General features: G+C 47.6%; 1 pseudogene; it reads left to right on the top strand.

Moving 5' to 3' along the window:
• Positions 1-199: 199 nt before the first annotated feature.
• LOC142775016 (uncharacterized) lies at positions 200-20,925 on the top strand (annotated as a pseudogene).
• Positions 20,926-21,802: the final 877 nt, after the last annotated feature.

Here is a 21,802-nt window from a genome sequence, read left to right on the forward strand (position 1 = left end):
AAAGTATATACAATTGAATTTCAAAGAAGTCAAAGGTTAGAAATCTTCACATCAAAAATACTCTCTTTAATGTGCCTTCAAGATGAAAGGCAGGGCATTAGCCAGTTTATTTGCTCTTTCTGTTTGTGTGGTTCTGCTTATTCAGAAGCAGTAGCTCATCAATATCTCCTGTTTCTGTAAACAGGTTAGAAGAAAAAAACCAGTGGACACAGTGAGAAACTATGATGGCAGAAGACCATAACTATGCAAGGACTGTTCCGGCCTCTAAGAAGTGCAAAATCTTCGCACCAACCCTCACAGAAGCCGACTTCCTTTTTTACACTGGTGTATCAGCAGATATATTTAAGGAATGGGCAAAGGCCATCACAGTTGAAAGAACCAAAAGGTTCAACATTTGTGTTGAGGATCAACTACTGATGACCCTAATGAAACTGCGCTTAGGGCTCCTCTATGGGCATCTGTCCAGAATTTTGAAAAACCAGTTGCTTCTGTGCACAGCATTGTGAAGCTTACGTTGTTTGCACTCTGTAAAGTAATGAAAAAAGTGGTCCTTTGGCTACCGAGAGAGACCATAAGAAACAGCATGCCACCTTCTTTCATTAACAGCGATTATGAAGGGACGACATGCATCATTGACTGCACAGAGGTCTTTTTGCATAGACCAAGGAAGCTGATGCCTCGAACACAGACATATAGCAATTATAAGCTGCACAACACTGTTAAATTCTTGGTGGCCATTGCGCCAAATGGCTACATCTTGTATGTGTCCGATGTGTACGGAGAACGAGCGTCTGACAAATTTATAACTGCCGACAGTAGCATTGAAGACCTCCCGGGTCCTGGTGATGAGATTATGGCTGACAGAGGATTCAGTCTAAGCTGAAACCTTGAGCTGCAAGGAGTCAAGCTGAATATGTCGACCTTTACAAAAGGTAAGAAATGAACTGCTAATGCTCGATTATTGTTGTGGTTGAAAACATGTCAGCTAACAATCCATCTCCTCCACAGGGAGGCCTCAGTTCTCCGAAGGAGACGTCACCAGACCAAGGAGGATCGCTTCATTGCGTATAAACGTAGAACGAGCAATGAATAGGATCAAGACCTACAGAATACTCAAACAAGCAATACCCATCAAATGGAAGAAGAGTATTGGCAAAATGGTGCTTGTCTGTCCTGGGCTATGCAATTTGAAGGGTGCACTGATTGCTTACTAATTGACTGATTGATAAGTGGGGTTTAATGTTCCCAAATCATCATATGAATATGAGAGATGTAGTGGAAGGCTCCGGATATTTGGACCGCCTGGGGTTCTTTAACGTGCACCCAAATGTGAGCACACGAGCCTACAGTACTTTCGCCTCCATCGAAAATGCAGCTTCCACAGCCGGGATTCGATCCCACAACCTGCTGGTCAGCAGCTGAGTACCTTAGCCACTAGACCACCGTGGCGAGGCCTGATTGCAAACTAAAAAAGTGCTCATGAGTAGAGCAGCAAATCATGACTGTACATAACTTCAAAGGCCACTAAAGAGATCCCAACTTTTCTTATCACCTCTCAAGCACGCGTGCAGCTTCAGAAAGCTGAGACATTATTGGTGTATCTCAATGAACAGGGTCTGAAGATCTCGCCATCGAAATGCGGATGAATTGCTTTTAGTCGAAAGCCAATGATACCTCTCATACGCTTTATGTATCGACGGCCAAGTCATACCATATGTCAGGACACACAGGTTTCTAGGTGCATTCATTGATGGAGATCTCTGCTGGGGCCTATATGTGGCCTAGTTGTAGAAAAGGCTGACAGACATTGCAAACTTATTTCAAGTATCTTGGAGGAAAAACCTGGGGGACCTCAATACATGCAATGACGCAATTGTAGAAAACACTTTGTTTCTGCTATTTGCAACATAGCTTGTATGTCCTGAACAATACCTGCAGAACCTGCATTCACACACTCTAAAGCGCCCATGGGCTTTGGCTCTGCGAGTATGTCTAGGGATACCGTGATGTTCATCAACAGCCGAGACGTATGCGATTGCAAATGACTACCTGCTAAAGATGCATATCGTAATGGAAGCACTCAGAACACACGTGAGGCACATTACCTGCACCCCTGCCCATCATCTAGCCTCGCTGCCAGAAGGCCAACGTTATGCCACATTTTGCCAGACAGTCTTGTATATCGTACACGCATACCTACAAGATATACAACTCCATCCACAATTGCAACTCCCCTATAGTGTAATACTTTTCAATAGGTTCAACTCATGGTTCCAGGCATACGGTCCAAAACCAAGCTCTTGTCTTCAGCACTAAAGCAGCTTTCTCTTCTGTTGTACAACTACAGTGAGCATAACCATCTACATACTGACTTTTCAACTACAGTGGATAGGTCTGCAGGATCAGTGATATTTCCTGCAAGGACGACGAAGTTTCCGTTATCCCACCAGAAGACATCACCAGCTGCGCAACTTGCTGCTCTACCTAGCGCACTTAAAGTCATTAAACACCGAGAAGCCGAAAAATGGAGCGTGTTCACGTACTCCAAGGCAGCAATACAGTGTTTGGTATTCACCTTACGCCGGGGACCTCTTGAACAACTAGTGCTGGAAATTAGCTGCTCCACCACCTCTTCGATGAAGGGCACTAAATCACGTTTCAGTGTCTTCCAAGTCACTGTGGCATATCGGACAACGAACATGCCGATGCAGCTGCTCGATTAGCACACAAAGACAATGTAGAAGAACCTATTTCATTTCAAGGACTAACGCTGCAATAAAAATGGGAAAATTGAGCTCCTGTTTAGTTGAATTTTTCAAGTGAAGAATTTTTTGAAAAAGGCATAGACGAGAACTTTTTCTTCTAAGCTGCAAATCAAGAAGTCCGAGATCTGATTTCATTAATAAAACGCTAGCTGAGCGGGAATAGTTTGACATAATGAAACGTGCTAATCAATTCTAAACGGGCTCAATAATGGTTTTTAATGTTTTTAGACCGGGGTCCGAAACAGAAGACGCATACTCGAGTTTCGGTCTAATGAGTGAAGCAGACTGGCAGTGAGCCCAACCTAATGAATAGTAAAAAAAGGGTGCCTAGTTGTCCCCGCGGTGTAGTGACTGAAGGCATGGAGACATGCAACCACTTGCAAGTAGCCTGGGGCAACAAACATTTGGCATCTGTAACTAGTAAGTAGACAGCGTGACCACTGGACTTATGGAAAAAAAAAGAGTAATATTTCGCTGAATTCCTCAATGCAGACAAGCAGAAAGTTTTGCGGCAGTCAGTAGAGTCCATCAGATAAACAGTTACATGTTTGTTTTCAGGCAGGCTTCCAGAAAATGAGTGCTGCGATTGGTTGTAGAATTACCTTGCCCGAGATTGTGATATGCAAAATTTTCAACAATCGTGGCAATCTCAGGACAGGATGCACTGTTACACAGAAGTTATGAATAACACTATCTCATGTTTTACACTGAATACAATGGCACTATTAGAAGGATGTGTGCAATATATACAAAATCATACACAATATACTCATACAAGAGATGCACTATGTACGTCTGGATTGTTATGTGCAATATACAAGCACACAATGACTCATGGCAACAGTAACCTGTATTTCACACTAATGAAAAGAAAAATGGTATGGCCTACTGGCAAAATAGCAGACATTTGATGACATCATGCCTGGCATGTGCAGCTACACTCGTGCTTGGGCAGAACAGCTGAACCAAAACGCAAATGCAAGGCTATGATAACTACAGTTCAATGCAAAATCATGCCAGTGACTACGCTTGGCATGAAAAAAAAACTCTTGAAACTTTCACAGGATATTTAAAGACATATTAGCTAGACGGCACTCCGAAGTGCGTGAAAATTAGTGTGCTCAATAGCGATAAAGAACAAAAAAATAATTTTGACCAAGTTAAATACTTTTCTAAGAGTTATTGGGCTGTACAACTTTCCATGAACAGGGTTCTCAAATCAGTTGCCTTATTTTTTTACAGTTCATAAATTTATACCATAACCAAGCTTGGTTCACTTTACCCGACTGGAGACCACATACAGGACAAGTTTGACTGTTGAGGCTGACATTTTGACAAGAACCTATGACATTTTGTTTAGACGCGTGCATGTTAAAAAAAAAGATGATTCTTAAAGAGAACCCTGTACTACCATGACACGTTAACACCAATGCAATGCCCTGTGTCAATCAGCTACATTTTGACATTCAGTTTACAATGTAGTGTTACACAAAAATTTTGTGGCAATCAGAAAAGTAAGTACTTGCAAATTTGAGCCAACTACATTCAATGTTTTCAAATATACAATGAAAACAAATGCAATGCAGTGGTGGTCCATCAGCCCAGTGAGCTGACATAAACGTTAAAGTCAACATTTTGCAAACTTCTGCCTATCCATCTAATATGAAATGTACATTACAATTTGCAAATGTTCACATAATCGGTAGAAATTGGTAGTGATTCATTTGCATATCGCCTCTCTGCTTCTGGAAGCAGCTCTGTAAAATAAGATGTCTTGAGCCTTGGCATGCAGGCTGTGGCAAAATTTTCACAAAATGGTACTTGGACCAGTATATCACTCTTCACGCTCCAGACATAAAAGAAGCAAAGCTTCCGTCCCGTGCAAAACATCTGGAATCGCACTTGTTCATAATAGCCATTAGGGCCACCTTCAGCAAGAAAGTAATTACCTGCAGCACATTTCACATCATAGTTGCCTTCATTTACCATTTCCACGCAGTCAATTACGTAGGGGCACTTGATTTCCAGCACCGCGTGAAAACTGTTCAAAAGACCATCTGGGGACACTGACAGCCAGGGAATGTCACGGCACACAACTGTGTTACAGCCAGGCGAGTCTTCTCTGTGAACTGCCTACGTGCAATATCCTCATACCTCTGCCCATGCTTTGTGGCCGCGTTTCCTTAAAAGCTGGAGCTAAAAATTGAGTTGACAGCATTCGTGCAGGATGCCGAGCTCCTCTTCAGCACTCTTTTTATGTTGGATGCTGTAATGCGAATGCGCCTTGCAGCATGACAAATGGCTGTGGTCTGGCTTCTCGTGCACTCCTCAAGCGACGCTGCAGCTCTGAACGACAACTTGACCAACTATTCATAAAATTTGTTACAAGGGGCACAGCTGGTAGGTAGAGTGTCAACATCGTCGTCGGGGGCATGCAGAATAGGCTGGGCGGCCAGAGTTCTGGGTGGTCGCGGTGGAGCATTGAGAGTTTCATACAATAGCAGCCCTAATAAAGGCAAAATTATTGCTGCTACAACACAGTGCTCCGAGAATGCTACTTAGCTTTACAGATTGAACAAAAAATCACATTCCTCATGTTAATGAGCCAGGCTGGAAAGTTATGGGAACACCAAATTTTTGTTAACAGAACTTAAAAACTGTGAGCATGGAAACTAAAGCAGTGAACAGGTTTACCATGATAAAATCTGCTCCACCGCCCCACAGGCCAGGTAAAAAAGCAGATTTAGCTGGCTCTCACTGCACCGCGTGATTTCCCTATTTTGTTTTTGACACGAATGTATGTGTAACACTTTCGGCTTACCTGGAACGTTGAACAGCCCCTGGTAACCCGAATCGCAATGTAATGCTTGTGTTTTTTCTCTCCCCAATTGCACGAGGATATCTAGCGGCCGACACTCTGCCACGGGGTCGGGGTCAACAGCAGTCCGGGGAAACTTGAAACTTATTTCGTCAATTGTTGAGGGCTCAACGCTACGTTTTGTTCCTTTATTCAATGCAACAGCAACATCTGTGCACGCTCTGCCGGTGAGGCCGCGTGAGACAGCACTTTCTATTTTCCATAAGACAGTGCCGATATGGCTTCATACTCTGGCTTGTCCGGCTACGCATGTGCAGCCAGCGCGCAGAACCTCACCAGAAGGCCTCGCGGAAATCCATGTGCGATGGGCCCTGCTATTGCGATGCTTGCGATGGTGTCACCGCCCCTTTTACTAGCACAACATCGTCGTTCACTGTGTGTGCCACCAACTGGCCCACCCAGCCAGATTGCACGTAGTTATATGACTCTAATGCCCTGTAGTTGCACACCTGGCGAAGGTCGCACGCTTTCGCCTCTACGAGGTAACAGGCAAGTTCAGTTGTCCTATTTGTGGCCACTCGCGCGTGTCCTCAGCCCAGTCTTCAATATCGTCGGGGTGGGCGTAGGGTAAGATATTTGCGAACAAGTACGATGGCCATATGTTCACTGCTGTAACTTTCCCGTCGGGAGCGAGCACAAGCGGTAAACAGGGTAAGGAAAACAAATGACACTCGGCTTACCAGTTACTGACACTTGACATCATGATGAATCTGGTACCGATGACGACGCGCTGCAATCTGCAGACGCGGAGCTCATTTTTGCGTCACTAGCGCGAATGCGCGCTGTTGAATAGTTCGGAGGGCGGCGAATCAGTCAGTGGCATCGGCAAATTCAATCAAAATAGTCTGAACAAACGAAAGATCGGTGAACTCAGGCTGTTGCAGGGATCTCACACTAATGGATAATGCGTCAGCTCGCGTGCGCGCAGCCCATAATGGCTATTACGCCCAACTTGCACGTTAGACGGCGCGCCTTTCAATGTAGTGGCCCCCTGTCGTGAAAACATGAAAAGGTGTAATATGCTACCTTTACGTATGCTACCTAAAGTTAGCATAAACAGTAACTCTGTGGAGAACCAGCACTGGAGTTTCCACGGCCGCCCTGGTGGTCAAAGCGTGCACTTCTCAGCTATCGAGTTAACGCAACGCACGATCGCAGCGACACCGTAGCCTCGAAACCAGCGCTTGCGGGCACATGCGGGCCGCCATCACCGCCCGTAGCCTCGAAACCAGCGCTTGCGGGCCACATGCTGGCCGCCATCACCGCAAGCAAATTCGGATTTTCTCCGTGTGGTCCGCGAACGCGAACGCTGACTTGCGTTACGACGCATGCGCAGTGGCAGCGACCGCACCGCAAGGGCTCGCGGTGCGCTATTCTAAAACTCCCTAATGTTCTCAGCGTGCCGCAAATGAGAGTGTCGGCTGGTAGAGGTGGTGCAAGTGCGCATCACCGTAACAACACGAAAGGGTACTTACTAGTGGTACTGCTGCTTATCCAAGTGCAACCATATGTAGAAAGATGGAGGCCGTATGCAGGAAAGTGAGAACGCAGAATGAAGAGGCGGCGTTGCGACCAAGCGGTCAGGCGAGCAAAGTATGTTCTGCTCTCGCTCTCCTGCTTAGTTGTGTCGGGCTGGTTTCTAAACGTTTCTAAAATAAATGGCGCGTGTATGCTATATTTATTCGACGGTGAAGGCGGCCACCAGTGGAAACCAGGGCCAAACAATCGAGTTTAAACAGCGTTTTGCTGGAAATAAACGAGCGTATTTATGTTGCATACGGCGCATGTATTTTTTTTCTTATCTGGCCCACTGAGCGTTGAGTCGTGCGCCTCAGGACTAGCAAAGTTTCTCATGCATCCATCCATCTGACCACTACCACCAAACTCCATCTTTTGCCACCGCGTGAAGTGAATCATACGATAGGCGAGCAGTCAATTTATTTTTAAAAAGTTGCATGTAAACGAAAGCTGTTTTGTCCACAAGATTTGTTCTCGGGCACGTTCACCAACGCCTCTTAACTGCAATAAAAGATACTTTCGCGGTGAGCACTCCATGCCGAAATGCCTCTGTTTTAGTGCAAAATAAAGGGTTCTTGTTACGAACAAAGCAGCAGACTACTCAAAGCTTAGCTTTCTGGAGTCAGCCAATGTGATAGGCTTTCTTCCACTGGCTACCGTGGCTAAGTAATATCGATATTTATGCCTTGCTATAGAGAAGTATCGAATGTTTTCCATTTTTTGCTCGTCGTTAAATTCGTTTCAGTTTTCCCGTTTGCCTATGTCGGCTTAAAATAAAGGTGTCTGTTCAACGTCGATAGTTGCCTAGTATAAGCTTTCATGTCCCAAACAGGACATCATTTTGAGGCACGTTGTAATGTGCGTATGGGGATTGTGACCGCTCGGGGTTCTACAATGCGCACACATATCTTGGTTTACGGGTGTTTTTTGTATATTTTACCCCCATCCCGCGCCCCAAAGAATAGCAGCACGAAACCGCACGTGTTATGCTGCACGCTGGTTTGCTCGATAAACGTCCCCGTGCATACATACCACGGACAAGGCGTGCATACGATGGCAGAAAAAAAAATTGGGGCAGCTACCACTTACTCAGTTTTTGTTTGTTGTTTTGTTTAACTACAAATGTTGGCAGCGTGGTATCGTCGCAGCACGAACTTATCAATGGCGGCATGTCAGACAGGACTAGAATTAGCACAAAACTCAGCACTCAACCTGAAAATGAGGACGAGGGAGTTTCTATTATGACACAGCACTGTCCCTTCCATGTCGCATGCATATATGCAGTTAACTATGCAGGGCTTCATTCCGTTTTTTAGTGCTTTTGATGTGAGAGTAGTGTTCGGAAAAGTTATTTTTCTAAACCACAGTGCAGTATTACTGCCGCAACGGCTTTTCGAGCTGTTCGTTCCAAAATGAAGCACAGCAGTGCATCGGCGCACGGACGGGGGGTAGAGAATTGTAACCCCCCCCCGCCCGAGGCCAATCTAACCCCCCTCTTACATGCCCCGATGTCCTTGTCGCCGAGTCACCTACGTCAGTGGTGCACCGAAGGGGGTGCGAAACAGGGGTTTTAATTCCCCCCACCAGAGGTCAACTCCCTCCCCCCCCCCCCGGTAAGTGCAGCCTTGTTTTCAAGTTGTCGTTTCAATCCAAGAAGTGACTTGAGGGCGAAATTGCCTGATTTATTCCATTAATTCTATCATATTCACCTATCTCTTATACCGAAAGAGCGGAAAGCGCGTGCTCTATGGCTCGAACTGTATTCACTTCCAGTGAAGCAGCAGCTTTGTACAAAAAAAAAAGGTGCTTTCACGAGTTGTCAGCCTGACCGTTCTTATTTTATTCTTGATGGAAGAGGGGCTGTTTACAATGACAATGCCCCGCCTGACTTGGCTTCGGTGCACAGTGCATGTTTCTTCAAATACGTATTACATCTAGCAGCTGAGCCAGCTGTTTATCCATTCAACATACATTTGTAATACTTGTGTCCTTGTGCTTCGAGTTGTCGATGAGTACACCCTCACGCTGTCAAATGCCAGCTTCCTGGTTAGCTCAATCGGCAGAGCGACTGCCCCAGATAATGGTGCATTCAGACGACGGACCGAATCTCGATGTGGCGGGACGGACGGCGCGTCACGTGACCTCACATCAGCGATTCCCCTCGTCCGCGACTCGTCCGCGCGGCTCGCGGACGGATGAACCCAACCCGTTTCTCACATCGGGATTCTGGCGGGGGAGAGCCGGTACTTCAGCGGAATAGCTTGGGGTCGGTGGCAACCAGTACACTTTTCGTCTGCTCGCGGCATGTCCTCCATGGCTCGCGGACAGCTGCGACATCATCCAGTGGTCGGCATCATCTACGCTTGAGCACTGTTTACTTAGTATCCGGAGACTTTGTTCTCATGTGATTAAATACGCAGAAATCACTTTTGGTGGTTCGGGAAACGTCGCCGCCGTCGCTTAACACGCGAAATTCTTAGCCGTCATGGTGGTGAAATATTCCAACTTCTGCAACCGGCGACGTGCCGCTTCTAAAAAAAAAAAGGCGGGAGACACGTTTAGAAGTTCTACAAGTGGGAAATAATGTAGTTGAAAGAATATCCTGCTAGCAACTCCCTTTTCTCCTGAAAGAATAACACTACTCGTCCATTTGTCACAACACGACAGACATCGCAGCCAAGCTTCGCTTCTTGCGGGCATCCATGTTGAATACTCTCAAACCGGCCTGCTGCCAGCGGGCGCAGGTGAGCGCCGAATCTTCTGTCGAGGGTAATCCGGCTGTTTTCTCCTAGGACACCGTCCGTCGTGTGGATGCGCCTGCAGGTGGACCATCCGCGGATTAGCTGTCCGCGTCCACGAGAAATCCGGATTCGGTCCATCGTCTGAATGCACCATAAGTGTTGGTTCTGGTTTGAACCACGTACCAGGACGAATTTTCCGCCAACTAAGGGGCTTTCTTTCTGAAAAATCTGTATGAATTTCCTTGTAGCTTCGTGTTACGAATGGGTGGTTGTCTTCTTTCCCTTTCATACATGAATGTTCAGACCAAAAGTTTGCAGTGTTGTTCACCGTTTATAACATTATCTGGTTCACATGGGCAAATCTACTGCACAGGTTTACATACATGCAAATACCTGGTTCACTTGGACGCTCCTAATGCAATTAGAGATTAAGATCGCAAGTGCCTAGATACCACTAAATTATCGGCCTCACAAGGCTTGATTTAATGGCCCTAAAAGTGTGATGTGGCAAAGCTGCAAAGTAATAACATTACGCTCAAGTTGCTTTAAAAGTGCAACTTTCTTCAAATAAAAAAGTCATGAAGCTAATAATATTGAAATAACAACTAAGTTCATTCAATTGCATTACTCGTTATAGAAGTGAAACACGTGGTGCCCATTTCCAGTTGCGATGCCAGTGGCAGTTTTGTTACTTTTTCCCAAATACTTTACATTATAGTGAACATGAATTGTGTCAGCCAGATAGCTTGTTTTCCTTTAAATAGCAACGATAAGCAGACTACTTGCCAAAAACATTCTTTTTGCATGATAAATGAGCTCTTCAAAACACGAAGTAAGAACGAAGGCACAAATTGAACGGCAAACGCGTGTCGCCGCTACAATGCTCTTTAGATTTAAAACCTTTTTAATTAACGTTGCTGTTGACGTGCAAACGGTGTATAATTCAAATTGGCAGGATGAAATCAAGTTAGCTATCGACCCACTGAAACAAAAAGAAGGAAAGAAGTATTTCAGTTACCCTTGCCTCTCCAGATACATTGTGCGACTCTTCATTTTCTTGCCTCATCACAATGCATTAAGTTTGTTAAATGTATAAACTTCCTCGGGAATTCTGAGCTCGTGTCTGCATGTCGCCGCGAAATTATAACAATGAAACACGCCAAAGAACATGCTTTAACTCCATTCTAACCGTAGCAGTATCTTCTCAAGGACCAAATTCATCTGAAGGACTGTCGTTTTATGGGATCTTAAACGCATTTTGATCTCTCATTTAAATTTATTGAACAAGTATTCAGTTCCTCTTGAAACAGAGGCTCATTGTCGCTTTTGGAAGTTCTCGCAACCAGGAAATAAAACTGCAAACACACCTACCCTAACTAATATTCTCAGTTCACTTCAGACCACCCGAAACTCCACGATACATCAGTAATAAAAACAGTAATGCGAAGAGCCGTAATTCAATGCAGCACGCAACTAAAAAAAGAGCAAAAAAACTTCATATATTTAGCAATCTCGCCAAAAACGGTAACCCAAGATTGTTTACTCAAACCAAAAACACAATGATGCAATTTTAGAAATGCAGCAACAGTATTCCCCCTATCAACACCACGACAGAAACATATCAATTTGCGTTGTGCGAGACGCCAGTGAAACCATCGTCCGTTTGAAACGAACTCTGGCGACGTGCCATTCGTGGAAGGCTGAGTCAGGTGATAGTAAGAACACGAGTAGCGCTCGTGTCTTTCGTGTCCTTCTTGTCTCTGTGTCGTCGTTGTGTTCTCGCGCTATAACTATCGTCAGGCCCGTCCACTTTCGCTGCGGCCACACACACTCGAACTCCGAAATAGGAGGGATACAGGCCGAGCTAGGGCCAGTTCTAAACCGGAAACAATGCTGCGCACGCATCTTCAAAGGGAAACCACATGTTCGAAAAACTGCTTACGTACTCAGCTACTGAAAAAAAAAAAGTCTCGCTGACATTAGTGCAGTGGGACGCGTTCCGCAAAAAGAGAGCAGAAGGCGGGCGGGGCGACGAGCCGATCACGGATATAGACGAGTGGACCGCGACGCTCAATCGGGACGTAGACGCGGTAACGTGCCACATCCCACCCGAAGCGAAGCTCGAAGTAATCGACAGCAGGCTCCTACACATGTGGGAAGCAAAGCACGCCCTACTCAAGAGGTGGAAACGCCAAAGACATAACCGGGCGTTGAGGAAACGCATAGCACGGTTAGACAGAGAAATTGAGGAACATGCGTTCCAAGTCTGTAGGTCACAATGGGAAGACCTGTGCAACGGCCTCGAGCGACAGATGCGCGGGGCGAGTGCTTGGCGCCTTTTCCGGCACCTATTGGATCCGGAAGATACTCGTGCCGCTCAAGGCCATAAAACTCGGAGACTTGTGAACGATCATAAAGGCGATGACCTGCTCGGTGCAATACGTGACCGTTACTTTAAGTCGGCAGAGAGCATCCAACACCCAGATTATGACGGCGTTGCTAATGAGCAACTAGACGCCGAATTTAGCGAAGCGGAAATTCGGGCAGTCCTTTTTGAACTAAACACCCGATCGGCGCCCGGCCTGGACCGGGTTTCGAACAAGGCTCTCCGCAACTTAGATGACGAGTCAATCTCCCGATTTGTGACTTATATCAACGAGTGCTGGCAACGCGGTTCCCTTCCTGAAGCGTGGAAAAGAGCTCGAGTTATCATGATTCCTAAACCGGGCAAGCAGGTTGCGCTTGATAATCTAAGGCCAATTTCGCTCACGTCTTGTGTAGGAAAAGTTCTGGAGCACGCAGTCCTCAAACGCGTGACTGACTTTCTCGAAGTCCGCGATGTATTTCCGCACACCATGCTAGGATTCCGCCGCAATCTCTCCGCACAAGACGCGTTGCTTCAGCTGAAGCACCACATTGTTGATGACATTACCAGCTCAACCAAGGCGATCCTTGGCCTAGATATTAAAAAGGCCTTCGACAGCGTTAAACACGAAGCAATTTTAAACAGAGTTCAAACATTAGGACTAGGACAAAAAACATATAATTACATACGTGACTTCCTTGCCGGCAGACGCGTACGCGTCGTCGTTGGAGATGTGGAACTGCAAGAATTTGAGATGGGCTCGAGGGGCACGCCACAAGGCTCCGTAATTTCGCCATTACTCTTTAATTTAGTTCTATTGGGGCTACCCGAGAAATTATTAGGCATACAAGGATTGTATCACAGTATCTACGCGGATGACATCACCCTCTGGGTTCCCGGCGGAGGTTGTGATGGTCACGTCGAGCGTACGCTCCAGGCAGGTGTAGACGAAGTTCAGGAGTACTTGCGAGGAACGGGCCTCGAATGCTCGGCAACCAAGTCGGAACTTCTAATCTACAAACCTACAAGTAGAGGTCGCAAAACCCCGCGCGACGAGGAAAGGGAGTGCTACAAAATAAGCGTTCTATTGGCAGATGGCACTCCCATTCCACACGTAGACAAAATTAGAATTCTGGGGTTACACCTGCAGGCAAACGGCCATAATGGTGAGACGGTGCGAAGACTACGTCGTTCTGTAGACGACACGATCCGACTCCTACGTCGTATCACGAACAGACGTACTGGTATGCGCGAACACTGCGCGATCCGTCTAGTGCAGGCGTACGCAATAAGCCGTATAACATACGTTGCCCCCTACCTCAAATTGCTAGGCTCAGAAAAAAACAAGATCGAATGTATAATACGAAAGGCTTTCAAGAGAGCAATTGGAGTTCCACTGAATGCGAGCATTGAAAAGTTACTAGAACTTGGACTGCACAACTCACTCGACGAGTTAATTGAGGCCCATGTCGTTTCGCAAAACGAACGCTTGTCGGGGTCTAAGACGGGTCGACACATCCTCGAGTCACTTGGCATCCGGTACCACACTCAGCAGGGAGAAAAAGCGGATGTTCCTGCCTCGGTTCGCGACCGCCTAATTGTTCCGCCGCTTCCTAAGAATTTGCACCCGACGCACCACGTCGGGCGCCGTAACCAGCGAGCTAGTGACCTTCAAAAGAAGTACGGCACTAGCGACGAAGTTGTGTACGTAGATGCCGCGAGATATGGGGACGGGAGACGCGCACACGCCGCTGCGGTCGTTGACCGTGCGGGCAAATGCCTCGCGAGCGCCACGGTGACCACGGGACATACGGAGGCGGCCGAAGAAGCCGCGATAGCCCTAGCAATCGCCACGGTGCCGAACGCTACGATCGTAATCAGCGACTCGCAGGCAGCAATCCGCGGCTTCGCGCGCGGCCGCGTCTCGCGGGAAGCGGCCCGCATCCTTAAGAGGTGCGGTGATGGTGACTCAGCGTCGCGATCGCCACAACAAAATTTAACAGTCTTCCTCCTTTGAACCCCGGCACACACCGATGTCCCGCTTCCGGGCAACGAGGCGGCCCACGCCGCGGCTCGAGGTCTCACTCGCCGAGCCGCGGCACATTCCGTGGCCGCCGCCTCCGCTCCCGAGAACGGGGCTTCTGATCTGCCGGATCGAGACACCTTGACAGACACGCAGCGACAACACAGACCACAATGGTCGTGGGGTGATCGTCTCATCACGTTCCGAGATATTACGCAACACTACAGACTGGAAAGGCGAAAGTTCCCGCCACCGCATGACAAATTAAACAGACACGATGCAGTAAGCTATCGCTTACTACAAACCCACTCTTACCCCAGCCCGGTCGTCTTACGCCACTGCTACCCGCACTTACACATTACCGATCTATGTAAAGCATGCGGGCACAGAGCAACGCTGCGCCACATGCTCTGGGAATGCGCCGATAACAATGGTCGAGAAACGGCCGCCGTTCGCGATGCGCCTATGGCGGCTGCCAATACCAGCCAACAGGAAGCCTCGAGCTCACTCGTTCCCGCCGCCGTCCCGTCTGCGGGTGCCGCGGGGGACCTTCTCCGTCGGCGACGCCGCCGCTGGGAGGCGGCGCTCAGAAGCTCGGAGCTCAACGACCAGCTCTGGGCTGTCCGGCAGGCCGAAGATGCCGCCCGAGTTCAGGGACTCAGCGCCGCCATCTGAGGCCACCAAGACCAAGCTGCCGGCCAAGTTCTAATAAAGTTTCCTCTCTCTCTCTCGCTGACATTCCACACTTCGAATGCGTTGCCCGCAGCCGAGGATCCATGGGGACGGGTGGTTCGTGCCTCCCCTCTTTGAACTCTCAAGAGGGACCGTATGTATTCCGAAACGGCGGGGCAATGTCCTTCTTGTCTCTGTGTCGTCGTTTTCTTCTCGCGCTATAACTATCGTCATGCCATACCAAGTAGCCCAAGCTGCCACACTTCTAACCCACTCAAAGTTCTAAAGATCAGAAGGCGCTTCGAAGCGCGTGTTTTCTGTTTTCTTTGGAGCTTGCGCAGAAGAGAGATTGTGGCTATAAGAGGGAAAAGAAGAGAAAAGTGAGCCCCGTAACTGTCTGCATCAGCATGCGACACCTCCACAGTAGCTCACAAAGGATGGGGAGTGAGGAGGAATTAAAAGGATAGGATTAAAGGTATATATATAAAGAGAGATGTGCAAGGACAGTGAGCGACGACTTAAGAGAGATGGGAAAGATGGAAACACGGTCACAGGAGTCCTAGAGTTACTGTATAGGTATACAGTAATTCTAAGGAGTCCGAAAATGGGGCACCACTTGCGGCAGGAGGTGGCGTAGGACCAACCCAGTTGGCCAGAGCTGTGCTGTTGTCGGAGGAATGGTGTTTCCAGAAGGGTGGTCGTGTATTTTCTCCTAGACAGCGGACGTACAATGAGCACTGGAGTGGCGAGAAGAAAGGCGGCCTTGCGCGCGGCTCGTTCGCCAAAGCGACCGCAAACCGCGGAGGCTATACGTACTCTGTGGTTCCTGCATTTCTGAGTGTGATCCGCCAGCATGGTCGCCAGCCACCCCGCACCGCACACTTGCACGGACCCCAAGCAAGCCCGATGGTCATGCAAAAACTACAGTTGCGAAGAAGGGAGCAGTAAGACGCCGTGGTATAATGAGGGAAAAAAGCTTTTTTTTTTTTTCAGAAGCTATGTGTCCCGCTCTCTTCGTTTACCCCTTCTTTCTTGCACGTGGTACATCGGACGATAGTCACCCATGCATGCATACGTTCAGTTTGCTCGCTACAACTTGCGCTCTGCGTCTGCTGCTTATCTGCTGCGCGAAGGTGCGTCGGCAGTGAGCTTCCAAACAGACCACAGGTCTCGCTGAAGTGCCAGTCGAACACAATCCTCACCGACCTCCCGAAAAATATTCCGCATTGAGATTCAAGACTCGCAGAAACAGCACCGGAATCCTCGATTACAGTAAAAATGGAAGTGATTACTTGGCACATACCGCCGTAAGATGCGTTCATCGATTAGTCATCGCTGAGGATGCTTCAGTCACCGAAATTGAGCACCCGAATGACATTACGAATCGGTAAGCGTAATTACAATGCAGATGATCCGTAAGCGGAGAGTTTTTCTACACGCTCGCTGCGTTGAGCTGTACTTACTCTTTATAATCAATACCGCAAAGCTTATAATCAATATTTACGGTGCACATTCATACTTGTAGTCTGACGAGGCTCAAAGAAGGTAAATATATAGGATATCCTACTCGCATTATCCAGAAAATCCTCAGTTGCAGTTCTGTAACTGCGTAAGTGGCCAATGGGGCTTGTTTGTATCGCATTTACTGATTACTCCGGTATAAAGACAAAATACACAATAACTGGGACACAAGAAAGAAACACTACGCCAGATGTTGCCGTGTGTCTTTTTCGCGTTCATTTTGTTTGCTCTACCATAGAAGTCATAATCATTTTACACAGCATTGTTTGACCGCCAGCCGGCCGACACGTAAGCAACAGAATCCCTAAACGGAGCTGGAAAGCTGGAAAAATTAAGTATTTGCCAGACATCTCCGTTGAGAACTGTGCTACACCTTGTTTTATTCGATTTCCCGTTTATTTTGTACGTGCACTGCTTCATAGAACGGTTTGTTGGCCTTCTCAAGGTTCTTCAAGATCTCCCGGTAAAAACACTTAGAGATCATTGTCATCGTCATCTCATTGTATAATAATAATAATAATAATAATAATAATAATAATAATAATAATAATAATAATAATAATAATAATAATAATAATAATAATAATAATAATAATAATTATTATTATTATTATTATTATTATTATTATTATTATTATTATTATTATTATTATTATTATTATTATTATTATTATTATTGCAGGTAATACAAACTATAATATTTATTTAGTATGTGGTATTTCAGTTTTACGTCAAGTTAGCTTAATCTCGTTAGTGCTTCAAGGTATTTGCAAACGGCACAGAAAACAAAACTGAGCATAGCTGCACTTTCTACAAAAACTCACTCATGCAGTGAATTCTAATACATGTAGCGGCTCAACGAAAACCTCACAACGCGAGCGGCGACTCAATTTCTTGAGCCAAGAAAGAATTTTCTCGTAAACGTGCTGCGAAGCATCCCTGGCAGTTTTCTTTCGTGTGAAGCAATCCACGAAAACAGTACACGAAGGGAAGAGCACCAAAATGATCTTTGCGCCGAAGAGCACAATGCCAGAAACGTTAGGTTCTGGCATTACACACTAAACATAGTATTGATGGCGTTCGTACCTACCAGCAGCCAAGCTGATAGGCAGCCGAAACAGGCTAAGAGGACGACGCACGCCAGGCACGTTTTCGCACATCTGTTATGGCATATCCCTGCTGCTGCCCGTACTTCTTCTTTGCCACAAACGCTCATGAAGAACACGGAGCGTGACAACGTTGCCGTCGCGTCGACGCCATGTGCACTTCTCTCGCGTCCGATTCATGCCTGATCCCTGCCCGACGTTATCGCACTGTACAATCGCAGACGACAAAGATGGATTCAGGCCGCTATCACATACGCAAAAAAAAAAAAAATGGCAGCATATCCACGGAGTGAATGATGGGGAGTGGGGCGAAGCATTTGTCCGTCCATTCGTTCTTACTTCCGTCCGTCCATGCGTACGTCTGTGTAACCGTCCATGCGTCCATCCACCCGTCCGTGCGTGCGTCTGTTCGTGCGTCCGTCCCTGCGTTCGTCCATGCATCCGCGCCTGCGTCCGTTCATGCGTCTATCCATGCATCTGTCTGTGTGTCCGTTCGTCCATCTATTCAACACTCCAAGTACCACCATCTCGCATCTTTTGATCATATATTCCTATAGAAACACCGCCATCCAGCGGACATTTCAAGGACTAAACGGGAGGTGGCACGTGCGCACTTTCTTACGGCTTGCGCTTCGGGTTTACTTCCCACCTTTAACCACCTCGAGTTCATGGTATATACTAGTTCACAGTATTCATGGCTGTGCGGCCCAACGCTCGCTAAACCTTTCTAAAACCAAGGAGGTTACACCCAGCGAGTATAACGTACCAACCCTTTCTTGTCAGATCGTGCTCAATGTACATGCCAATAGCTGCTAATGGGGATCGTAGCGTGCGCGTTACCTAAACGCCGAATGCTGCTGTCTCTCATTCCCCCTTAGCAGCCATTAACATGTGCATTGAGCACTATCTTTAATTGTTCAACAACGCACAGAAGAAATCTCTCACCGGAACCACCTTGGAGGTCAAAATCGTAAGGACCGCTATTTCGGGTATGTGCCACCGGTGGTTACGTACTACGAGGGACGTACAAGCCAAGCCATAAGGAGCTTCGCCCCTAAAACACGTAGACAATGCACTAGAAAATGTACTGTAGTAAATAACTAGTACGCGTGTTTCCTTGAAGCAGTAAGTGATGTGTTGCCATCCTACGGCTGAGATGAAGCTGTCTAGCTCAGCCGCTGTTTGGCCCGAGTGACCACTCTTGTCATATTTATGCTACTCTATGGGTCGTCTGGGGGCGGATGGCTGAGTTGTGTCGCGACACTCAGCCAAGTGCTCTTTTTTTGGCGCGCCACCTATCCAGCGCTGGTCGCCCAACGCGCATTCGCAGTGCTTCCGTTATTATTTGTGCAACAATGTTCGAAACACCATGAACAACGTAAACGTCAGCGTCGGCAAGCGGACCTCGAATTTCGGGCTAGGGAAGCCGAACGTAAGCGTCAACGCGCGAGCACCTCCCCGCGCTGAACCCGGTCAAAGAATGGATCCGTTCGGGGGCCTGGGCATGGTCCTTTTTTGAGACCTGAGGCAACTGCCCCACGTTCGACAAACCACCAAGACATCGTCTTCAAGATACCGCGCGCACCGACGCCAAGAGTCACGTATACGATCTCTAAATAAACACGCAACAATCTCGTACAAACATTTCCTCTCTTTTCAATACACACTCTCACTCTATAGCTTTCATTTGGTCGTGTTACCAAGTAAAACGAAACGGAAACTCAATGTGTGCCACCCCCCCCCCCCCCCCAATGATGTAGCATTCCACTATGGTTGCCCGTAGAGAGAGATGATGTGTACTATTTTAATTGCGAAAGTACCTTTGCAGACGCTCGTTACGGCTTCGCGGTATCACGAAGAATTCAAAGTAACCAAAACTTTACGAGATGGTGTCGCTCAATTTCCACAATCACACCTCGTAATTTGTTTTATGCAAGCGCCGCAGGTCTTGAAGTTGCATTACGGACGCGCGTTAAAACAAACATTGCTTAGAGAGATTTGTCGTGAGGTCAGTAGCATGTTTTAATGTTTTACGGTGCTCTATATAGAGCAGTTTACTGTTAAAGCGCTCAGAAGAGATTTGTGCATTTGATATCAGAGGCGCTGGCACCGGTATACGTAAGATTAACCAGACGGGCCTGATCGTACGCAAATTAATCAACTTTGCTTGTTTCCATGCTTGACGACCATGTGATCGCATAAGCCGTAACAGCGACAAGCGCAAGTTCAGAAAGGCGGAGTGGTGTACGGATTACGTCTCCGGGAGAGGACATCAGCTTCTTCATGATTCTGCAAACAGCCGTTCGTCTGCAAGAGATTCTGAATCAGCGGAAGTTGTCATCACAAAAGAATAACGATTACTCCAATTAAGTCTGGCCCTCCTAGAGATCAACTTTTCCATCTGGCATCAGATAGGAAGGAGAAACGGAAATACTTATGGACGTAGAAGTTAATATTGTAGACTCGAAGCTTATATAAAACATGAAGTTTTGTTTAACTGCTGGCTGAATAGTTCTAAAGTGTAATCAACGTACGTTTAATACTAAGTTTTATCTTGTGTGAAACATTAGGAGGGAACATGGTCAGTTATTTTGCTTGCAGTGCGTCTAAAGTGTCAAAAGTCATCGAGGTTTATAATTTTTTTCAGTTTGTGCTATATGAACATTTGCTTTATGAGCTTGGTTGGTTGAAGCTAATTCCGAACGCTTGTGCGCATTGTGGCACATGGATCCATTGTTCTGCTGTTTCCCTTTGTTTCAGCTTGTTCGCGAGCTGCACGTCTGCAGTCAGACGCTCTCTGCATGGCCAGCCATTGGTTTCCTGGCTATTCGAGGCTTTCCTGGTACCGGAAGAGCTGTTAAAATCAGCGAGCCTCCCGTCACGTGCGGGGCGCCAGGACAGAATAAACAAGGCAGTATGCAGCATGAAGAAAAAGCATGAAGGCACGCCCTGCAGTTTTTCGTGAGAGGTTGTGCTCGGCTCGAAACACCACCTTTGTGTCTCGTATTGGAGTCGAAATACAACACTTTGCATGTCCTACGACGCCGAGTTTTCCTGGATATGTACACGTAGAGGTGGGGCTTCGAACCACAGCGCTACGTGTCCCCTCTGGCAGGACGTCTGTCCTCGGATGAGCGCCAGGTGGCGAGATCCACGCCCTGGGACGAGAGGGCCGGGAGCCTGGCCTTCGGCTGCCGTTCGGCACCACGGGTGGTTATCGAGAAGCGAGACGAAGGAGCCGCCGCCTCCCGAATACTGGAGGCATGTTTTCGACAGCGTCGCAAGAACAACACGCGCGTGGGTGTGCATGTGATGTGGGCGTGGCAGGCGAAGTGACCAGGGGTGCTATCATGAGCCGAGCTTCTCGGGCAGACGAGTTTGCTCCGAGCTCGCTCTGCGGCGGCCATGGCACGAAGACAGTGCGTGATAGCAGCGTTGATGAAAATGGCGACAGGGACGTGCGTGGCGTGGCCGGAAACGCGTGTGGGACATGCGCGGTGGTTATAAAAGAAGCATCGCGCACGAACACGTCCGCGCCGCCATTCAGGCAACATTTTTAACCGTGCAGCGACGCCAGCGTGATAGTCGCGCTATCTTTTTGCCAACTCAACACGTGCCTCCCACAGGCGTGCTCGAGGGCGTTTGTCCTCTTTCGGACACATTATTTCGTTCCACCTGCAGCATGGAAATTTCCACTCTAGAAGGCCGCAAGGGTGCACGCACAGCGCTCTCGGGCTGCTGGTTTGGCTTGTATCAAATATTGCAGATAAATATAGGACAGGTGGTCTGATATTATGGTGGCAACGTGGATGTGATTGGATACGTCGTGAGCTAGGTGAAATGGAATGCGGGACTTCGTAGCCGCGTGATGATATTCCTTTTACTTCTTACTTGCTCACTGGATTTCGTGCCGACCGGTAGTGCCCCCGCGATCTCCGGCGACAGCGCAGCTCTGGCCGACTAAGCTCGCCCTACGCCATCTCCTGACGCCGACAAGAGCTCTCGCCGAGTGGTGCCCCGTCCTGGGACTCCTGCGAACGTGTCCATCTTTCCTATCTTATCCTTACTTCCGTATGTGCCTGTCCCTGCGCCTCGCTCTCTCCTTCCTTTGCCTGTATCTCTACCTTTTAATTCTATCCTTTTAATCCCTCCTTATCCCCCCCCCCCTCGTGAGCTACTGTTGAGGTGTCCTCCCCCTGAGAGACTGTTACGG

The sequence above is a fragment of the Rhipicephalus microplus genome, chromosome X, assembly GCF_043290135.1.
Source record: "Rhipicephalus microplus isolate Deutch F79 chromosome X, USDA_Rmic, whole genome shotgun sequence".
Taxonomy (NCBI): Eukaryota; Metazoa; Arthropoda; class Arachnida; order Ixodida; family Ixodidae; genus Rhipicephalus; species Rhipicephalus microplus.